At 43.1% G+C, this 21,879-nt stretch overlaps 1 pseudogene; it reads left to right on the forward strand.

Annotated features, from left to right (window-relative positions):
* Window positions 1-1,387: 1,387 nt before the first annotated feature.
* LOC116456766 (nascent polypeptide-associated complex subunit alpha-like) lies at window positions 1,388-2,020 on the forward strand (annotated as a pseudogene).
* Window positions 2,021-21,879: the final 19,859 nt, after the last annotated feature.

Below are 21,879 nucleotides of genomic sequence, written 5' to 3' on the forward strand. Positions count from 1 at the left end.
ATTCTTTTATCATTTGTGTAGATTTTTGTAACCACCACTGGCATCAAGATACCAACCTATTCCTTCACCACAAAGATCCTTCTTGTGCTACCCCTTTGTAGTCACACTTAACTGCCTCACATCCCTAACCCTTGGCAACCTTGAATCTGTACTCTAGCTCTATAATTGTATTATCTCAGAATGCTATATAAGTGGAATCATATCATATGTGAACTTGTTGGAGTCTCACTCTGTTGTCCAGGCTGGAGTACAGTGGTGTGATCTCGACTCACTGTAACCTTCACCTCCCAGGTTCAATCGATTCTCCTGCCTCAGCCTCCCGAGTAGCTGGGATGTATATGAACTTTTGAGATTGACTTTTTTTCACCCAGCATTTGCTCTTGAGATCCATTCAAGCTGTCATGTATACCAGTAGTTCACTGCTTTTTATTGCAGACTATTATTCCATGGAATAGATGTATCACAGCTTTGTTTTGTTTTATTTTTCTGTCATTCACCTATTGAAGGACATTTTGGTTGCTTCCAGTTTTTGGTAATTCCCAATAAAGCTGCTATGAACATTTGTTTACAAGCTTTTGTGTAGAAATAAGTTCTCATTTTTTTGGGATAAATGCCCAGGAGTAAAAATCCTGGGTCATATGATGTACATTTAGTTTTTTTCTTTCTTTCTTTCTTTCTTTTTTTTTTTTTTTTTTTTTTTAGATGGAGTCTTGCTCTGTCTCCCAGGCTGGAGTGCAGTGGCTTAATTTCAGCTCACTGCAACCTCTGCCTCATGGGCTCAAGCAATTCTCCTGCTTCAGACTCCTGAGTAACTGGGATTACAGGCGCATACCACCACACCTGGATTTTTTTTTATTTTTAGTAGAGTTGGGGTTTCACCATGTTAGCCAGGCTGATCTCTTCTAACTTCTGACCTCAAGTGATCCGCCCTCCTGGGCCTCCCAAAGTGCTGAGATTACAGGCGTGAGCCACTGAGCCCAGCCCATTTAGGTGTTTTTTTGCTGTTGTTGTTTTTTTTTTGAGAAGAACTGTTGCCCTGTAGCCCAGGGTGGAGTGCAATGGTGCGATCTCAGCTCACTGCAACCTCTGCCTCCCAGGTTCAAGAGATTTCTCCTGCCTCAGCCTCCCAACTAGCTGGGATTACAGGCATGTGCCACCACACCCAGCTAATTTTTTATATCTTTGGTAGAGATGGGGTTTCACCAGGTTGGCCAGGCTGGTCTCAAACTCCTGACCTCATCATCCGCCCGCCTCGGTCTCCCAAAGTGTGAGATTACAGGCATGAGCCACCCCGCCTGGCCCATTTAGTTTTTTTTAAAAAAGAAACTGCTGCCTTCTTGCTGGCTGTCTTTCTGCCACCATCCTGGTCTCATGTTCCCTGCACTAAATGCCTGGTGAAGCCACAGAAACTATTCCTGCTACAGAGCAGGAGTTGCCACAGCCCCAGGTGGAGATCGGGTCTGGAACAGAACCTGACAGTGATAAATCAGTACCAGAGCTTGAGGAACAGGATTCCACAGACACCACACAAGCAGCCCAGCTGGCAGCAGCAGCTGAAATCAATGAGTGTCAATCAGTAAAGCAAAACAGAGTTAGAGTGAAAAGAAGGCATGTAAGGCTATGTCCAAACTTGGTCTTCCATAGATTACAGGGGTTACTACAGTCACTACTGGAAATCTAAGAATATCTTCTTTGTCATCACAAAACCAGATGTCTACAAGAACCCTGCTTCGGATACCTATGTGTGTGTTTTTGGCGAAGCCAAGATCAAGGATTTATCTTAACAAGCATGGTTAGCACCTGCTGAGACGCAGAGTGAGCTGTCTTAAACATTCAATAATACACACAGACTCCAACTGTACAAGAGGAGACTGGAGAGGAAGAGGTTGATGATACAGGTCTGGAAGTTAAGGATGTAGAACTGGTCATGTCACAAGCAAATGTGTTGAGAGCAAAGGCAGTCAGAGTCCTGAAGAACTACAGTAATGATATTGTAACTGCTATTATGGAATTAATGTGACCACCTGAAAATGACTTTTTTGTGTGTGTTTCAAAAGAATAACTGCAACTTGGTTGGAAATTTGTACCTGTTTCTATCATAAATAAAATTATGGCTTCTTCTTAGAAAAATATTAGAATAAAATAAACATTCAAATTATGCAAAGTCTCACAATCACTGCACTCCCAGCCCAGGTGATTATTAATGGCCAACCACTTACCTTTTAAAGAACTTCTTGGCCGGGCGCGGTGGCTCACGCTTGTAATCCCAGCACTTTGGGAGGCCGAGGCGGGCGGATCACGAGGTCAGGAGATCGAGACCACGGTGAAACCCCGTCTCTACTAAAAATACAAAAAATTAGCCGGGCGTGGTGGCGGGCGCCTGTAGTCCCAGCTACTCGGAGAGGCTGAGGCAGGAGAATGGCGTGAACCCAGGAGGCGGAGCTTGCAGTGAGCCGAGATCGCGCCACTGCACTCCAGCCTGGGTGACAGAGCGAGACTCCGTCTCAAAAAAAAAAAAGGAACTTCTTGGCATTCTTCTGCTTCCAAAATAAAGGAGACAAATCATCTTTTCTCTTATTTTCATCTCTGTCAGGTCTGGGATCTTCCTTTAATATTACCCTGGGCCAAGAGCAGTGGCTCACACCTGTAATCCCAGCATTTTGGGAAATAGAGGCAGTAGTATCACTTGAGTCCAGGACTTGAAGACCCGCCTGGATAACATAGTGAGACTCCTGTCTCTACAAAAACTACAAAAATTAGCCGAGTGTGGTGGCACAAGCCCATAGCTGAGGCTGCAGTGAGTGGCAATGGCACCACTGTACTCTAGCCTGGGTAACAGAGCGAGATTCTGTCTCAAAATTAAAAACAGAGAATAATCTGGTGTCCCTGAAATGTAAGTGATGTAAGTGACTGTCTTGAGAAATGCTGATGCCTTTTTTTTTTTTAAACTGCAAAGGTCCTTTGTGAATGAGAACTCTTTGTTTTCTTTTTTTTTTTTTTTTGAGACGGAGTCTTGCTCTGTCACCATGCTGGAGTGCAGTGGCGTGATCTCAGCTCACTGCAACCTCCAACTCTCTGGTTCAAGCAATTCTCCTGCATCAGCCTCCCGAGTAGCTGGGATTATAGGCATGCGCCACCACGCCCGGCTAATTTTTGTATTTTTAGTAGAGACGGGGTTTCACTATGTTGGCCAGGATGGTTTCGATCTCCTGACCTCGTGATCCGCCTGCCTTGGCCTCCCAAACTGCTGGGATTACAGGTGTGAGCCACTGTTCCTGGACTGTTTTCTTGTTTAGCAGTTTGTTCATCTATATATACTTTCAGAGACAAACTGCTCTCGGTATTGAGGATTAGAATAAACTCCTTTCTCTAATAAAAGATTGCTGACTGAAAAAAAACCCAAACGTATCATTACAGTTATCAATATGTCAAATGCATTCTTGCCACAAGTTTTCATATGACAAAGTACTTTTTCTTTTTTTGTAAAATAATTTAATTCTAATTTAGTCTCCACTATTGGGGTTAAATTTAAGTTCTTAACCATTCTGGTGCCTTATATTTTCTTTCTTTTTTTTTTTGTTTTTACATCCCCACGAACACCAAGGAAGCTCTATATATTTTCTGTGGCAACACCCGCAAACTTGTTTACCTCAGCAGTTTGCAAATGCCGACTCTAAACCATCAACTGGGGAACTCCAAACACACACACCACACACACACTCCTCTCTCGCTCTCTCTCTCTCTCTGGAGTCTACCTTCCTTCTTTCCTCTCCTCCCTCCCCCAAGAGATTCTGATTTAGTTTTAAAAAGCTCATCAGGTAATTCTGACCATCAGCCAGGTTTGGAAACTATTGAGATAATTCTTCATACCTGTGTCTGTCTCTCTAACCATCCTGCTTTCCTTATTCCAGAAGAGATTTAAGGTGTTGACTTATTTAAACACAGTAATTCGGGAAACCATTTAAGAAAATAAAATATCAACAGTGGTTTAATCTTTATCTTCTTTCTCATAATTTTGTATTTTTTCAAGTTTTTTGATACATATTATTACAATGATAATTTTTTAAAAGAGTGAAACTTTATAGATATAAAATTGAGTTTGGGCAGGGTGTGGTGGCTCCCGCTTCTAATCCCAGCATTTTGAGAGGCCAAAGCAGGCGGATCACTTTAGCTCAGGAGCTCAAGATCAGCCTGTACAACATGGCAAAACCCCATCTCTACAAAATATACAAAAATTAGTCAGGTGTGGTGGCGCATGCCTGCAGTCCCAGAGACTCGAGAGGCTAAAGTGGGAGGATTGCTTGATCCCGGGAAGTGGAGGTTGCAGTGAACTGAGATGGCACCACTGCACTCCACCCTGGATGAGAAGTGAGACCCTGTCTCACAAAAAACAAACAAAAAAAAAAAAAGTCCAGTCACTTGTTAGAGTTGCTGGGCCTATGTATTATACTATTTTATCCTTGATGAGTTATTAATCAAGTATAGTAATTTGATTTTTACAACCCTGCGTCGCCACAGAGGACCAGAGAGAAAACCTTTATGGCTGTGACCTTACAGGTTACTGGTAGGAAGTAAGACCTCTAAAGTTCTTTTTTTGTTTTTTTTTTTTTTTGACAGAGTCTCGCTCTGTCGCCCAGGCTGGAGTGCAGTGGCGAGATCTCGGCGCACTGCAAGCTCCGCCTCCCAGGTTCACGCCATTCTCCTGCCTCAGCCTCCCAAGTAGCTGGGACTACAGGCGCCCGCCACCACGCCCGGCTAATTTTTTTGTATTTTTGATAGAGACGGGGGTTTCACCGTGTTAGCCAGGATGGTCTCGATTTCCTGACCTTGTGATCCGCCCGCCTCGGCCTCCCAAAGTGCTGGGATTACAGGCGTGAGCAACCGCGCCCAGTCAAGACCTCTAAAGTTCTAACAGTTTTTGTTTCCTAGGGTCCTGCAACACCCCCCTGAGAAATAACCCTCGTTATACTTAGCAACGTTATCTAAAATATTAAAAGGTATTTCCTTACTCAGTTGGAACTTGAAACTGGAAGCATAGCGGAATCACAGAGTGACTCTGAGCTGAAAGAATCATTCAAGATTCCTTGATGCAACCGGCAGCCCCACGCCCGCTAGGACGTGATGAGTTTATGGTCAATCGATTGCTTCCCCCTAGTGGCAAAAGGTGGTCATACCACTTTCATTTTTAGACATGTTTAACCTTAGAATCATAGTTTAGAAATTATTTTGCACCATGGATTGCTTTGATATGATTATTAAAACATATACCGTGTGATAGTATTATATATTATCCATGGTAAAAGTATTAGCTAATGCATTTAACAATCACAGCAACAATACCTTAGGCGGTCAAAGCTCATTACTTCTCTAATTTCTTTCTGATTTCACTTATGAAACAATTTATCCCTGATTTATAATATTCCTCCTAAGTCTTAAAGAAATGCATGTAATTGTGTAGTTATAAATAAGGTCTGTTCAGAGCAGACAGCATTATAAGCCAGTATGATTAAGATTCCAGAAATGGCAAATTGCAGCCAAATAATTATAGCCTTTGGTAACAAACAGAACAAAACAAAAAAGAAAACAATTGACACTTTTAACTACCAGATCCAGGATTTGATAAAATGATCATGACCAGAACGAACTTTGTCATTTTGAGGCAAATTGTTCTTAAAGCCTCAAATGAACTCAGCAAAGCTTTAAAATCATCTTTTGGTGTCCCAGAAAAGTTATATATAATTATAATTTATTTTTTTAAAAATGCTGCCTTATTCAGTTTTCAGGGAATTTTTACATGTATGGTATTATTATCATTTGCCCCTTCAACTACTCTCCTTGGTAGACAGGAAAGGTATTAGTATACCTTTTTTTTTTTTTTTTTTTTTGAGATGGAGTGCAGTCACACAATCTCAGCTACTGCAACCTCCGCCTCCTGGGTTCACGCAACTCTCCTGCCTCAGCTTCCCCAGTAGCTGGGATTACAGGCATGCACCACCATCCCTGGCTAATTTTTGTATTTTTGTTGGAGACGGGGTTTCACCATGTTAACCAGGCTGGCCTCAAACTCCTGCCCTCAAGTGATCCATCCATTGCGGCCTCCCAGAGTGCTCGGATTACAAGCGTGAGCCACCACACCCCGCCAATATACTTTTTTACGGTTGAAGAAACTGAGGCTCAGAGATATCACAGAGCAATAGGGTCCCAGAAATGGAAGAAAAATCATAGTTGTTTCACTCTTCTTGAAATGCTTCAGCCAGGCGCGGTGGCTCACGCCTGTAATCCCAGCACTTTGCGAGGCTGAGGCAGGCGGATCATGAGGTCAGGAGATCGAGACCATCCTGGCTAACACGGTGAAACCCCGTCTATACTAAAAAATACAAAAAATTAGCTGGGCGTGGTGGCGGGTGCCTGTAGTCCCAGCTACTCGGGAGGCTGAGGCAGGAGAATGGCGTGAACCTGGGAGGCGGAGCTTGCAGTGAGCTGAGATCACGCCCCTGCATTCCAGCCTGGGCAAGAGAGTGCCACTCCGTCTCAAAAAAAAAAAAAAAGAAAAGAAAAGAAATGCTTCAGACTTTTACATCTGTCTGTTATGCATTTTTACTGGGATGTCTCATCCATAGGCCCTGAGATCCAACTCATCCCTGGATCCTGTTACAGGTAGCGACACTACCTTCTACTCAGTCGTCAAACAAGAACTCTGGGAGGCCTCCCCAATCCCTTCTCCTCTATCTCCTCTTGCAACTGATGTCTTGCTGATTTTCCTGACCCTCTTCCACTTCCTATTGTACCCTTGTATTAGTGTGCTGGGGCTGCCACAGACTGGGTGGCTTCAACAACAGAAATTTATTTGCTCATAATTTTGGAGTTAGAAGTCCAAGATCAAGATGTCAGTAAGGTTGGTTTCTTCTGAGGACTCTCCTTGGCTTGTAGACGGCTGTTGTGTTAGTCTATTTTACGTTGCTATTAAAGAATACCTGAGGCTGGGTAATTTATAAATAAAAGAGGTTTATTTTAGCTTACAATTCTGCAGACAGAATGCTGCAGAATCTTATACTATGCTTCTGTATAAGAAGCATAGTAGGACAGGGTTGGTGGCTCACACCTGTAATCCCAGCACTTCGGGAGGCCAAGATGGGTGGATCACTTGAGGTCCAGAGTTCCAGACCAGCCTGGTCAATGTGGGGAAACTGCGTCTCCACAAAAATACAAAAATTAGCTGAGTGTGGTGGTGCACACCTGTGATCCCAGCTACTTGGGAGGCTGAGGCAGGAGAATCGCTTGAACCTTGGAGGTGGAGGCTGCAGTTAGCTGAGATTGTGTCACTGCATTCCAGCCTGGGCAACAGCACCAGATTCCATCTCAAAAAAAAAAAGCATAGTGCTTGCCTCTGCTTCGGGTGAGGCCTCAGGAAGCTTGCTTTTTGTTTTTGTTTTTGTTTTTTTTATGTGAGACAGAGTCTTGCTCTGTCGCCAGGCTGGAGTGCAGTGGCATGATCTCAGCTTACTGCAACCTCTGCCTCCCGGGTTCAAGTGATTCCCCTGCCTCAGCCTCCCAGGTAGCTGGGATTACAGGCATGCGTCACTACACCTGGCTAATTTTTTGTATTTTAGTAGAGACAGGGTTTCACCATGTTAGCCAAGATGGTCTTGATCTCCTGACCTCGTGATCCTCCCACCTTGGCCTCCCAAAGTGCTGGGATTACAGGCTTGAGCCACCGCGCCAGGCCTGGAAGTTTTTACTCATGGTGGAAGGCAGAGTGGGAGCACGCCTGTCACATGATGAGAGAGAAAGCAAGCAGGGAGGAGGAGCTGCCAGGCTCTTTTAAACAACCAGCTCTCCTATGAACCAATAGAGCGAGAATTCACTTGCTACCACGGGGATGGCCCAAGCTATTCTTGAGGGATCTACTCCCATGAGGGATCTGCCCTGTGGTAACAAGCCTGTAATCCCAGCTGCTGGGGAGGCTGAGGCATGGGAATCTCTTGAACCCGGGAGGCGGAGCTTGCAGTGAGCCGAGATCACACCACCGCACTCCAGCCTGGGCAACAGAGCGAGACTCCGTCTCATAAAATAAATAAAAGCCCTGTCTCCAAATATGTCACATTGTGAGGTACCCGGGGTCAAGGCTTCAACATGAGTTGGGGGGGCAGTGCAGGGCATAACCCTGCCCATGACGGCCCTGGTTCCTTTCTGAACTGGTTGAAGGCTACCTCCCTCTGCCCTTGACCCCGCACCACCTTCCTGCCTGGATCCTCTGCTCCCACGTACTGTCCACATGCTGCTCGAGGACTCCTTCTAATGCGCCACCTAGACTGCTTCTCAGCCCTCAGTGAAGCCCAGTTCCTCCGCAGGTCACAGGAATCCCTCTCGAACCTGGCCCTACCTTTCTCGCCTGCCTGTGTTCCTTCCATACTTCTTGTCTTGCACTTGCCCCAGTGGGTGCTGAACTGCTGTGACCTGGCTGTGCTGTTTCCTGCCTCGATACCTCTGCTTATATTTATGCTCTCACCCTGAGTTTTTTGTCTTTGCCTGCCTACCTCTTCTTCATTTTTCAAAATTGATAGTGAGAGGGAGACTTTCATGGTTCCTTGAATTCCATCCCAGCTCTGGCTTCCGGACCAGAGAGACCTGCGTGCATGCACAGATGCCAGGGCAGGCGGACCATATGTGGACAGATCACAGGTGAGCAGATCGCAGGTGAGGAGATTGCGGTAGGCATTACCTCAGGAACAGTCTGTTAAGGACATGCTGATCACTGCACCAAAGAACTGTCCCCGTACCCCAGGGGTTGTCAGCTGTCTAGACCAGGTGGCCTGCAGGAGCCACCTCCTTTCATCAGGCAGGCAAAGCTTCTTTCTGGTTTTATTATGTCTCTCTTAATATAGAGGCAATTCAATTTCTTCCCATTTTTGACTGGCTATATATAGATACATATGTATTTTATATGTTTATATACATTTAACTTAGATTCATACCTGTGAGGCTGGTACAAATTTATGAAGATATCAATTTATACCTACCCCCTGACTTTCTCCATTCAAGCTAGTTGCAGGCCTCACCTTAGGGGAAATTTGTGATAATGTGGAAAACAGAAGAGCTATCACTGTGACTTTGCAGTACTGTGGGTTTTCTAGATTGTGACTCATGCCCAGTACAGCGGATCCAGGGTTCCATCGAACTTGCTTTCACAGCTTAGACAACTCCAACCTCATTGCTGTAGCTACTTTAACCCCAGCTAAACTTTAAAATAATAGCACATAAGCACTTCCATACTAGCAACTTTACTGTAAACTTACCCTCACCCCAGCATGTAATGACTTTTTTTTTTTTTTTTTTTTTTTTTACAGAGTTTTGCTCATGTTGCCTAGGCTGGAGTGTAATGGCGTGATCTTGGCTCACCGCAGCCTCCTCCTCCCGGGTTCAAGCTATTCTCCTGCCTCAGCCTACCGAGTAGCTGGGATTACAGGCATGCGCCACCATGTCCGACTAATTTTGTATTTTTAGTTTCTCCATGTTGGTCAGGCTGGTCTCGAACTCCCGACCTCAGGTGATCCACCCACCTTGGCCTCCCAAAGTGCTGGGATCACAGGTGTGAGCCACCGTGCCTGGCCATGTAATTACTGTTAATGGTTTTGTTTGTAAACCCTACCACTTCCTGATCAAGGCTGTGTCAGGATCAGCTCTGTCCATCTTCCAACCTCATGTTATAAAATACAATGTTTGTGTTTCTAGTTCCTGGTCTGTAAACTGCCCAAAAAATGTTATCTTCATCTCTGTATCTCCAGGACCTGGAATTGTGCCAAACACATAGTAATGTTCCCAAAATAATCTGTTGAAAACAAAATGAAAATAATTGGATCTATGAGATGACAGGGCAGGGACAATGAAGTAACTATTTGGAATAATTTTCAGTAAGAAGCTTTTGTTAATGGAGGTGGAGAGTGGAGGTAAATGTCCAAGGGAAACAAAATTAGCCATGGGCTGATAATTATTGAAGCTGGATAATAGTTACCTAGAACTGCAATACTGTAGTTTCTATGCATATATATATAAATTACGCATATTAAATACATATTCACCAATAAAAAGTAAAAAGCGAAAACAAACCCACGTCTGTTTACTAAGAAACGAGTGTGAGAAAGAAGTGCTAGTACTATGTCATTTCTGCTTGTTTACTTTGCATTTTGGCACAGTAGCCCTTTGTGAGGAACAATGACAATGACTTCCACCTCTTCCGGGGAGAAGCCCAGATGAGGAGGTCAGTTGCTGTGGCCTGTCAGCCCTTGAGGTGATGTCACAGTCTCCCGAGGACAAAACCTTCATTTAGCTGCAAGAGGGAACAGTTGAGTAGTAAAGTGATTATTGTTGCGGGTCATCCTTTGGCTCAGATTTTGTAAGCAGATTCATCCTGAATGACTGCATGAATAGGGATTACAGGAACGACTGCATTGTCTGAAACGGCAAGCCTGGAAATTTCCACTGTAGGGGGATGTCACGGGATTCAGTACTGGTATAGCCATTCAAACTTAGAAAGAAGAAAATTCTGTAGAAACAAAAACATGCTTAATATATTTATTTGAAGAAAGCAGAATGAAAATAAGTCTGATGTGTAATACATAGGAAGAGGGACATTAAGACGGCATAAAAAAGTTAAAATGGGCCAGGCACAGTGGCTCACGCCTGTAATCCCAGCACTTTGGGAGGCCGAGGTGGGTGGATCACAAGGTCAGGAGATCGAGACCATCCTGGCTAACACAGTGAAACTCCGTCTCTACTAAAAATACAAAAAAAAAAAAAAATAGCCAGGTGTAGTGGCGGACGCCTGTAGTCCCAGCTACTTGGGAGGCTGAGGCAGGAGAATGGTGGGAACCTGGGAGGTGGAACTTGCAGTGAGCCAAGATCGCTCCACTGCACTCCAGCCTGGGCAACAGAGCGAGACTCCGTCTCAAAAAAACCAAAAGTTAAAATGTTGAGACATTATGCCACAACATGGATGATGCCACAACATGGATGAACCTTGAAAACACTAGGCTAAGTAAAAGAAACCAGTCATTGGTTATACAATAACCATATCTGGTATAATTTCATTTCTATGAAATATCTAGCACAGGCAAATTCATAGAGACAAAAAGTAGATTAGTGGTTGCCTAGGGCTGCATGGGGAAGAGAATGAAGAGTGATTACCAATGGGCAGAAGGTTTCTTTTTTGGGTAATAAAAATGTTCTAAAAATGTGGTGATGTTGCACAATTCTGTAAATATACCGAAAACCACTTGAGTTGTACATTTTAAATAGCTGAAATTTATGCTGTAAAAATTCTAGCTCAATAAAGCTGTCAAAAATGCTGGGGGTATTGGGAAAAGAGGATTCCTTTTTAAAAATTGTCTAATTGCATCAAATTTATTACATTTTCAATAAACAATACAAAATGTATTTTCTTTTTTTTTTTTTTTTTTTTTTGAGACGGAGTCTCGCTCTGTCCCCCAGGCTGGAGTGCAGTGGCGCGATCTCGGCTCACTGCAAGCTCCGCCTCCTGGGTTCACGCCATTCTCCTGCCTCAGTCTCCCGAGTAGCTGGGACTACAGGCGCCCGCCACCACGCCCGGCTAATTTTTTGTATTTTTAGTAGAGACAGGGTTTCACCGTGTTAGCCAGGATGGTCTCGATCTCCTGACCTTGTGATCCGCCCGCCTCGGCCTCCCAAAGTGCTGGGATTACAGGCTTGAGCCACCACGCCCGGCCACAAAATGTATTTTCACATAGTAAAAATCCAGCAAGGATACATCACATTCACCAATGATAATAAATACTTATTTTTGAAAACCCAGACAGTGTATTTCTGATAAATCTTAAAATTGAAGATGTTCAAAATTCAGTGCAATCAAATTTCCATTGAGTGTTTGACAGTTAAACACCGGTGTGGAGTGCATTTCGTTTTCTAGCAGGTACTGCAGCAGCTGCTGATGGCCTCTTCTCTTTTTTCTCTGTTTCTTTGTCAAGAATGAAGTTGGCAAGAGTTCTCATGCTAGCCAGTGCTCCAGGGTGAGGGAGCAGTGGTCCCTAATCCCAAATGGGAGTTAAATTGGTCTTCCCAAATCACTACCATGGCCCAGTTGTTATTTTAGTGGTATTTTCCTCATAGTTTTGTGTGGCATGGTAGCAAAATGTTATTGAGTTGCCTTCATTCTTCTGTTATCTCTAACCACATATCCAACTTCCTGAGTTTCTCTTTTTCATTTATAAAATAGGAACAATGACAGTACCTGCCTTAAAACTCTACCATGTTAAAAAAACAACAACAACAAAACATTAGCTCTCCCAGGCTGATTCCAAGGCTGGGATGGGGAAAGTACTAAATGAGCCTAGACTCTTGCCATGCCATAGGCGAGGAAGTGCTCAGATAATGGTGTGGGCATGTCAAAAGGAACAGGAGCTGGCTGGAAAGAGCTCTCACCAGCCAAATTTGGGAAAATTTGAGTATCAAAATAAATGATAATGGTAATGGAGAGTAAACAATGGAACAAAATAGGAATTCATGAGTCTATAGTGATATAAATGTACCAATCAGTGGGAGAGAAGGGAAAGCTCTTCCCTACAGTAGAATGCCAGCCAATAAACTTAGAAGAAATAATGGGATTCGAAAAGGAACCATTTTGCAATCACCACAGTAACAATTGATTCAGGCAGAAAATCATCAATGGATGCTAAAATCATGGTTTGAATGGTGAGAATTTGATGAAAAATATCTCTCAACAAGATACTAACTAATTAAAATGGGCAAAGTGGAAACTGCAGTGGAGAAATCTGCCAGTACTACTTCTTAGATGATTAAAGTGAACACCATCAGCAATGGGAGGAAAAAAAATCACACGCTTTCTGTTGAGATGCACTGAGATGGGCAGAATGTCATCTTGCAGGTGTTCTTGCTGAGAAAGCACACGCCTGAATCTAAGAAGCATCAGGCAGGGGGCCCACGGTGACTCACGCCTGTAATCCCAGCACTTTGGGAGACCGAGGCGGGCGGATCACGAGGTGAGATGATGGAGACCATCCTGGCTAACATGGTGAAACCCCGTCTCTACTAAAAATACAAAAAATTAGCCAGGCGTGGTGGCGGGCGCCTGTAGTCCCAGCTACTCGGGAGGCTGAGGCAGGAGAATGGCATGAACCTGGGAGGCGGAGCTTGCAGTGAGCGGAGATCGCACCACTGCACTCCACCCTGGGCGACAGAGCAAGACTCAGTCTCAAAAAAAAAAAAAAAAAAAAGAAGCATCAGGCAAACTCAAATTAAGGGGCATCCTATAAAAGAATGTCCCATGTCATTCAAAAATGTTAATGCCATAAATGACAAGCACTGAGGGATTGTACTGATTTAGAGGAGACTAAAGAGAAATGAAGACCAAATGCAACCTGGACCCTGCAGCAGTAGAAAATATTAAAACAACAAGAACTATAAAGGACATAAGGGGAACCACTGACAAAACTGGAATAAAATCTGTAGATTAGATAATAGAACAACGCCAGTGTTGATTTCTCCATTTTCATCATTGTACAGTGGTTGCTGTACATTGTGTTTTAGAAAATATACATGGACATTTTTAGGGGTAAAGTGGTAAGATGTCCTTGGCTACTTACTTTCAAATGGTTCAGCAAAAATTTATGCACACAGATGTTTGCACAACACACATAGAGAAAGAAAAAGGAGGGAGACTATGATAAAGCATATGTGATAAAAATTTTAATTAAAAATTTTTTTTTAATTTCTCCATTTTTTTTGCGGAGACAGGGTCTCACTTTGTTGCCCAGGCTGGTCTCGAACTCCTGGACTCAAGTGATCCTCCTGCCTCAGCCTCCCAAAGTGCTGGGATTATAGGCATGAACCACTGAACCTGGCCCAAATGTGATAAAATTTTAACATTTGGAGAATCTAGCTAAAGAATATTTAGGAAATTTTTGTACTCTTTTTGCAACTTCCTCTAAGTCTAAGGCTATGTAAAAGTAAAAAGTTAAAAAAAATGCCATGGGAATTAAATGTGATAATACAGGTAAAGCAGATAAAGTGTTTAGCACAGTAGCTGGCACGTGGGAAATACTTTCTGCAAGATAGCTGGTATTACAAAATTTATCGGCCAGTATACAACCTTCTACTCTTTTTGGTACATCTGTCCATTGTCTATAGCAGGCGTTCCCAAACCCCAGGCCACACAGACTGGTACTGGTCCATGGCCTGTTAGGAACCAAACAGACTGCACCGCAGGAGATGAGCTGTGGGCCAGTGAGCGTTACTGCCTGAATTCCACCTCCTGTCAGATTAGCGGCCACATTAGATTCTCGCAGGAGCACCAACACTATTGTGAGTTGTGCATGTGAGGGACCTAGGTTGCACACTCTTTTTAAGAATCTAATTCCTGATCTGAGGTGGAACAGTTTCACCCTGAAACCATCTAACCCCCACCCCCAACACACAATTTTTCCAATTGTGCATCCTTTTACCATATCATCTAGCAATCACATTTCTTGACATTTATCCAAAGAAGTTGAAAACTTACGACCACAAAAAAACCTCATGACCCCTGCAACCTCCCTGGTGCCAAAAAGGCTGGGGACCGCTGGTGTAAAGAACACATGGGCTTCATCTCTCCTTCCACACTCTGCTTGTCTCCATTTCTGCCTTTGCCCGGCATGCACCCTGTAACCCTCCTGGCCAGCATGAAACATTTTTAGTTGAGCTCTAGTTCCTTTCCTGAGAAACTTTATTCACTAATCCCTATACCAACCTCTTTCTTTCCTGAACTTCTGTAAATCCAATCACTAATCTAAAAAGCAAGCATTGGCTTATTAGCTGTCATAGGTAATTTTTTTTCTTATAAGAAGAAAATGGTGAAATACCACACACACCCATTAGAATGGCCAAAATCCAGAACACGGATGACACCAAATGCTGGTGAGGATGTGGAGCAACAGGAACTCTCATTCATTGCTGGTGGGAATGCAAAATGGTATAGCCACTTTGAAAGACAGTTTGGCAGTTTCTTACAAAACTAAGATCCTTTTACCATATCATCTAGCAATCACACTTCTTGACATTTATCCAAAGAAGTTGAAAACTTATGACCACAAAAAACCTGCACAAGGATGTTTATAGCAGCTTTATTCATAATTACTAAAGCTTGGAGGAAGCCAATGTGTTCTTCAGTAGATAAATAGATAAACAAACTTTGGTACACACAGACAATGGAATATTATTCAGTGCTAAAAAGAAATGAGCTATCAAGGTACTAAGACATGGAAGAGACCAGGCGCGGTGGCTCACGCTTGTAATCCCAGCACTTTGGGAGGCCGAGGTGGGAGGATCACGAGATCAGGAGATCGACACCACGGTGAAACCCCATCTCTACTAAAAAAATACAAAAAAAAAATTAGCCGGGCGTGGTGGCGGGCGCCTGTAGTCCCAGCTACTCGGAGAGGCTGAGGCAGGAGAATGGCGTGAACCCGGGAGGTGGAGCTTGCAGCGAGCCGAGATCGCACCACTGCACTCCAGATTGGGTGACAGAGCGAGACTCCGTCTCAAAAAAAAAAAAAAAAAGACATGGAAGAAACATAAATACATTTTACTAAATGAAGGAAGCCAGTCTGAAAAGGCTACATACTGTATAGATACATACATATGTACATACACACATAATGTACCTACATATGTATAGATATTGCAGAATTCCAACTGGCACATTACAGGCATGAGCCACCACACCTGGCCTATTTTCTAAATAATTTAGGAGCAGTTCTGGGTGCTTAACATCTGTCAAACAGCAAAAGCCCTAGAAAGACTCCTGTCCTGGCTGTGCGCAGTGGCTCACGCCTGTAATCCCAGCACTTTGGGAGGTTGAGGTGGGTGGATCACCTGAGGTTGGGAGTTCGAGACCAGCCTGACCAACATAGAGAAACCTCATCTCTACTAAAAATACAAAATTAGCCAGGCGTGGTGTCTCATGCCTGTAATCCCAGCTACTTGGGAGGCTGAGGCAGGAGAATCACTTGAACCCAGGGGGTGGAGGTTGCAGTGAGCCGAGATCATGCCATTGCACTCCAGCCTGGGCAACAAGAGTGAAACTCTGTCAAAAAAAAAAAAAAAGAAAAGAAAAATTCCTGTCCTCATAGAGATGACATTCTCATGGAGAAAGGCAGGCAATATACAGTAAGTATAACACAAATATCAGTTATCTAGCATGTTAAAGATAAGCAAAAAGAAAACGTCGAGCAGGGTAGTAAAGATGAATAATAGTGGTAAGGTATAAGGCAGGCTTCAGTATTAAACTGGGTTTAATTTGAGGCAAGACTCAAGGTCACAGTGCAACCTCAAACCTCCTGAGAAGTCAATTCCCAAAATAGATGGGAAGGCAATTCCTAAAGTTGTGAGAGATGATGTAATCATTTACTTCGTGAGTAAGTTTCTTTTTGCCCTGACAAAGCTTAGAATTAAGTACAAAAATACTTAAAAGAAGCAAAATCAAGGTATTGATATTTTTGATTTTTAAATTTGTACTTCCTTATTATTTTATGTATTGGTGATGACAGAGAAGCTGGTCTGCTGGTGAAACAGGACAGCCGTGTATTTCCAATGATTTGGAATCAGGTTTTGCTTATTTATATACAGGACTGGAATTTTTCTTTTTTTTGAGACAGAGTCTCGCCCTGTCGCCCAGGCTAGAGTGCAGTGGTGTGATCTCGGCTGACTGCAACCTCCGCCTCCCAGGTTCAAACAATTCTCCTGCCTCAGCCTCCTGAGTAGCTGGATTACACGCGCCTGCCACCACACTCAGCTTTTTTTTTTTTTTTTTGTATTTTTAGTAGAGACATGGTTTCACCATGTTGGCTAGGCTGGTCTCAAACTCCTGACCTCGTGATCCGCCCACCTCGGCCTCCCAAAGTGCTGAGATTACAGGCTTGAGCCACTGCTCCCGGCCAGAATTTTTAAGATAAGGTTCACAGCATTTTAACTTTAATTCATTAGACTTAGAAGAATTATTAAATTTTGACAGTTAATTAAAGTGCATGGAAAATAAATTAAGTTATATAGGCTGTTTCAAGATGTTTATTTAGTACATTCATAAAGGGGACCAAATGGTAAAACAAAGCTTTTAAAAAGAGATCATTAAAATTTGCTAACCTTAAAAACAGAACAATAATATTTATAAGCTGAACTTCAATTTAAGGAGGAACAAATTTTGTGAATGTATAACTTTAATAAATGGAATATTACCTATTTCAATGTATTATTATTATTATTTTCATTTTTGCTGAAAGGCATACAACCTGCTATGTAAAGGGAACTTGAAAAAGTCATGCATTCCCACTCTTTACTTTCCGAAGTACATAACAGTGTTTTTGCCACAGTTTTGTAAATTCTAACTAACTTGTTAAAGTTTGCCATAGCGATGGCTGAGAAAAGAGACGAGGCCTTCTTGATGAGAGCTTTAAAGAAACAAAGCCATACTTACAAAACAAAATTTAAAAAATAATGATTTATTAATTTTCAAGAAAATTTTTTTCATTACAAGGAATAACCTACTACAGCAAAACCCTGAAAGGCGGGCTTTAAAAATTGTTCAGCTGACTACTCACCATAGGAACATTACTTTTCAAAACAAAAGTAAAACTTTGAGGGGTTTGTTTTGGGGACAGAAATCACCCTTAATGACATAGTTAACAAACAGCAGGTACATCAGGAGCTGCCTCTCAGGTGGGCCACAGGATGACTCAAGGATGGCTCGTTTCTCTCTTCAACAGTGCTGAGAACTTCTTTTTTCCTTTCTTCCTTTTTTTAAAATATATTTTTATAGAGATGGGGTCTCCCTGTGTTGCCCAGGCTGGTCCCGAACTCCTGGGCTCAACTGATCCTCCTGCCTCTGCCTCCCAAAGTGCTGGGATTATATTAATAGACAAACATCTCCTTTTCAATAGAAAGAATTCTTTTGTCCTTTTTACTCCCTCCTGCCTCCTACCCCAGGGTTGCGTAAGCCACCACACCTGGTCTGGTGCTGAGAACTTCTGTGGGCCTCTTACAAACATCTCTTTTTTTTTTTTTTTTTTTGAGGTAGAGTCTCACTCTGTCGCCCAGGCTGGAGTGCAGTGGCGCGATCTCAGCTCACTGCAACCTCTGCCTCCCAGGTTCCAGTGATTCTCCTGTCTCAGCCTCCCCGGTAGCTGGGATTACAGGCACGAACCACCACGCCCGGCTAATTTTTGTATTTTTAGTAGAGACGGGGTTTCACCATGTTGGCCAGGCTGGTCTCGAACTCCTGAGCCTCACCCTCCCAAAGTGCTAGGATTACAGGCGTAAACCACCACGCCCGGCCACATCTCCTTTTCAATAGAAAGAATTCTTTTTGTCCTATTCACTCCCTCCTGCCTCCTATTCCCTTGAAATCTATAAGGTTGAGAGAATTGTTATGTTAGAATAAAAAAACGAATTACGTTCAATTTATTGTTCCGCAAGAGGTCAATGACAAAAGAAAAATCACTGTGGTTCCAAAGTTATTTGTTAGTGTTGCTTATTATTTTTTTCCAAAACAAAAAGCAATAAAGCAAACAATTACATGTCATGTTTTTACATTTGTTTTATTTAACCAAGAACTCAGCCGTGAACATCAGAGAAATGCATATACAGTATATTCAGAATATAGTTGGATTGGTGGTTGAAATCCTCACGATATCGAATTGTCAGTGTAGGTAACAGCCTCTCCAATCACATTGGTTGTCAACTATTACCAAATAGCATTCATGAAAATGCCTAGCTTAGTGCCTGGCATATAGTTAGGCGCTCTATTCACTATAAATCTGGATATATTATATAGCACTAAAAGTCATAAAATTTTAGAGAGGGAAAGAAAGTTAGAGATTATCTTACGTGACTTCGTTATTTTACAAATGAGAAAGCTGTGTGTCTAATTCTTTAACTTGTGAATAAATGTAATGAATAAATGTGAACCTCAAAGAGTCAATCCTTCAAGATGGATCCTGAGTGGCTAACTGGGCCTAAATTTTGAATAGAGCCAAGGAGCCATTTGCTTGTTAGAGGTCAAACATACACTCTGAACTCCCCCCAAACCCACACCCTTTTAACTCTGAGACTTTCAGGTCTCACCTGAACCAACCAATCAGAGCTCACCTGCCTTGGCCAATCAGGACTCAGCTATATAAATCAATCAGGGTGCAGCTCTACCAACCAATCAGAACTCAGCTGTGTTGGTCAATCAGCGCTAAGAAAGTTTGAATCCTTTATTTTCATAAACAGACCTGATTGGGAAGCTGGGGGGGACGTTTTGCTATAAACCTGAACCCTCTTTTTGTTCTCTGGAATGCACTTTTGTTTTACACTGAAGCTGTCTCCCCAGTTTGCAAACTGTTCACTGGAATAAAGCCTCTTTCCTCCGAATTCCTTTTCAGAGAACTTTTGTTCACAAACTGAAGGCTGCAGCTCCTCAGTTTGCAAACTGTGTCTCTTTGGTTTGCAAGACTGGGAATGGGGTACGCACCTACTTCAAATACTTATATGTTAGGCTAGGTACATCCTTGAAAATCATAGAGGGGTAGAAGGAGGCTGCCTCTCTCTGGTTTTCAAACTGTTCATTGGAATAAAGTCTTTCCTCCACATTTCTGTTCAGAGAACTTTTGTTCAAAAACCCAAAAACTGGTAATAAGAGCAACTACATCTCAGAATTTTTATGAGAATGAAAATGAAACAATGCATGTGGGGTACTTAGCCGAAAGCCTAGCATATGGCAAACGCTCCGTTACTGATTGGCCTTTTTTTTGTCAAGCTGTGACTTATTGCTGACTCATGATTGACATTGCCGTAGAAAAGAAAGTAAGAAACAGAGAGCATACAACCTAATTTATGTGGCAAGGATTTCATGTGTGTCTTAGTTGCATAGGTTTGTTAAGAAGCTTTACTCTTGGTTTCACAACCCAAACTACCAAAACTAAAAGGAAATGAAGAATCATGAGGAAATGAATAGGAGAAACCTTTCACCTGTAGAAATTCATCTAAAATGGGCTCAGGAAGCCAGGCATGGTAGCTCACGCCTGTAATCCCAGCAATTTGGTAGGCTGAGGTGGGTGGATCATTTAAGGTCAGGAGTTCAAGACCAGCCTGGCCAACATGGTGAAATCCCGTCTCTACAAAGAAATACAGAAAAAAAAAAAATTAGCTGGGCACGGTGGTGCATGCCTGTGGTCCCAGCTACTTGGGAGGCTGAGGCAAGAGGATTGCTTGAATTCGGGAGATGGAGGTTGCAGTGAGCCAAGATCAAGCCACTGCACGCCAGTCTGGGTGACAGAGTGAGACTCCATCTTGAAAAGAAAAAAATAAAATAAAACAAAGCAAAATAAATAAATAAATAAAGTGGGCTCAGGAACTTCTCTGAGTTGCTGTGTCCCTCTCCAGTATCGCATCATGAAATCACGTTTCACATTTCACCTTTGAGATTCCCTTTGCCTTGCGTAGCCCCCTTCCCCTCTATGACTTCCGGTGATGAACCTGGCTTAATATTTAAGTACTGGAAGTAGTTTAGCACCCCATTCCCAGCAAGTATTTTCTTTTTTCTTTTTTTTTGAGATGGAGTCTTTCTCTGTCACCAGGCTGGAGTGCAGGGGGCGCGAACTCGGCTCACTGCAACCTCCATCTCCCGGGTTCAAACTATTCTCCTATCTCAGCCTCCCGAGTAGCTGGGACTACAGGCATGCGCCACCATGCCCAGCTAATTTTTGTATTTTTAGTAGAGATGGGGTTTCACCATCTTGGCCAGGATGGCCTTGATCTCTTGACCTCGCGATCCACCCACCTCGGCTTTCCAAAGTCCGGGATTACAGGCGTGAGCCACAGTGCTCAGCCCCAGCAAGTATTTTCTAAATTGTGATGCTAATCTATTAGTAATGATTAATAATTAATACCTTTTTTGTTCATGAGTCTTATATCTAAACATTATGTTCTTTTCATGAATATTGTTAGAATAAGAAATACTGGGCCGGGCGTGGTGGCTCACGCTTGTAATCCCAGCACTTTGGGAGGCCGAGGCGGGCGGATCACAAGGTCAGGAGATCGAGACCACGGTGAAACCCCGTCTCTACTAAAGATACAAAAAATTAGCTGGGCGTGGTGGTGGGCACCTGTGGTCCCAGCTACTCGGAGAGGCTGAGGCAGGAGAATGGCGTGAACCCGGGAGGCGGAGCTTGCAGTGAGCCGAGATCGCGCCACTGCACTCCAGCCTGGGCGACAGAGCCAGACTCCGTCTCAAAAAAATAAATAAATAAATAAAAATAAAAAGAATAAGAAATACTGGCATTGAGTAACATTGCTGTGGTAGGTGGAAATCTGTTCCCCAAAGTTGTACTGGATTATCTGGGTGGACCAAGTATAATCACAAGGGTTCTTTTAAGAGAGAGGCAGAAGGGTCAGAGCCATCATCGCCTGTATGATGGAAGCAGAGTCTGGAAATATATAATTGCTGGAAGGGACGATGACTCAGCAAATGTAGGTGGCCTCGGGAAGCTAAAAAAGGCAAAGAAACAAACTTTGTCATAGAGCTTCCAGAAGAAACACAATTCTGCCAACACCGTTCCTCTTCTTTTTCTTTCCTTCTTTCTTTTTTTTTTTTTTTTTTTTTTTTTGAGAGGGGGTCTCATTCTGTTACCCAGGCTGGGGTGGAGTGGCGTGATCATAACTCACTGTAACCTGGAACTCCTAGGCTCAAGTGATCCTCCTGCTTTAGCCTCCTGAGCAGCTAGGACTATAGATGCATGCCACCATGACTGGCCAATTTTTGAATTTTTAATAGAGATGGGGGTCACTACTATGTTGATCAGGCTTGCCTCCATCGAT

The sequence above is a fragment of the Hylobates moloch genome, unplaced genomic scaffold (assembly GCF_009828535.3).
Source record: "Hylobates moloch isolate HMO894 unplaced genomic scaffold, HMol_V3 SCAFFOLD_17, whole genome shotgun sequence".
Classification (NCBI taxonomy): Eukaryota; Metazoa; Chordata; class Mammalia; order Primates; family Hylobatidae; genus Hylobates; species Hylobates moloch.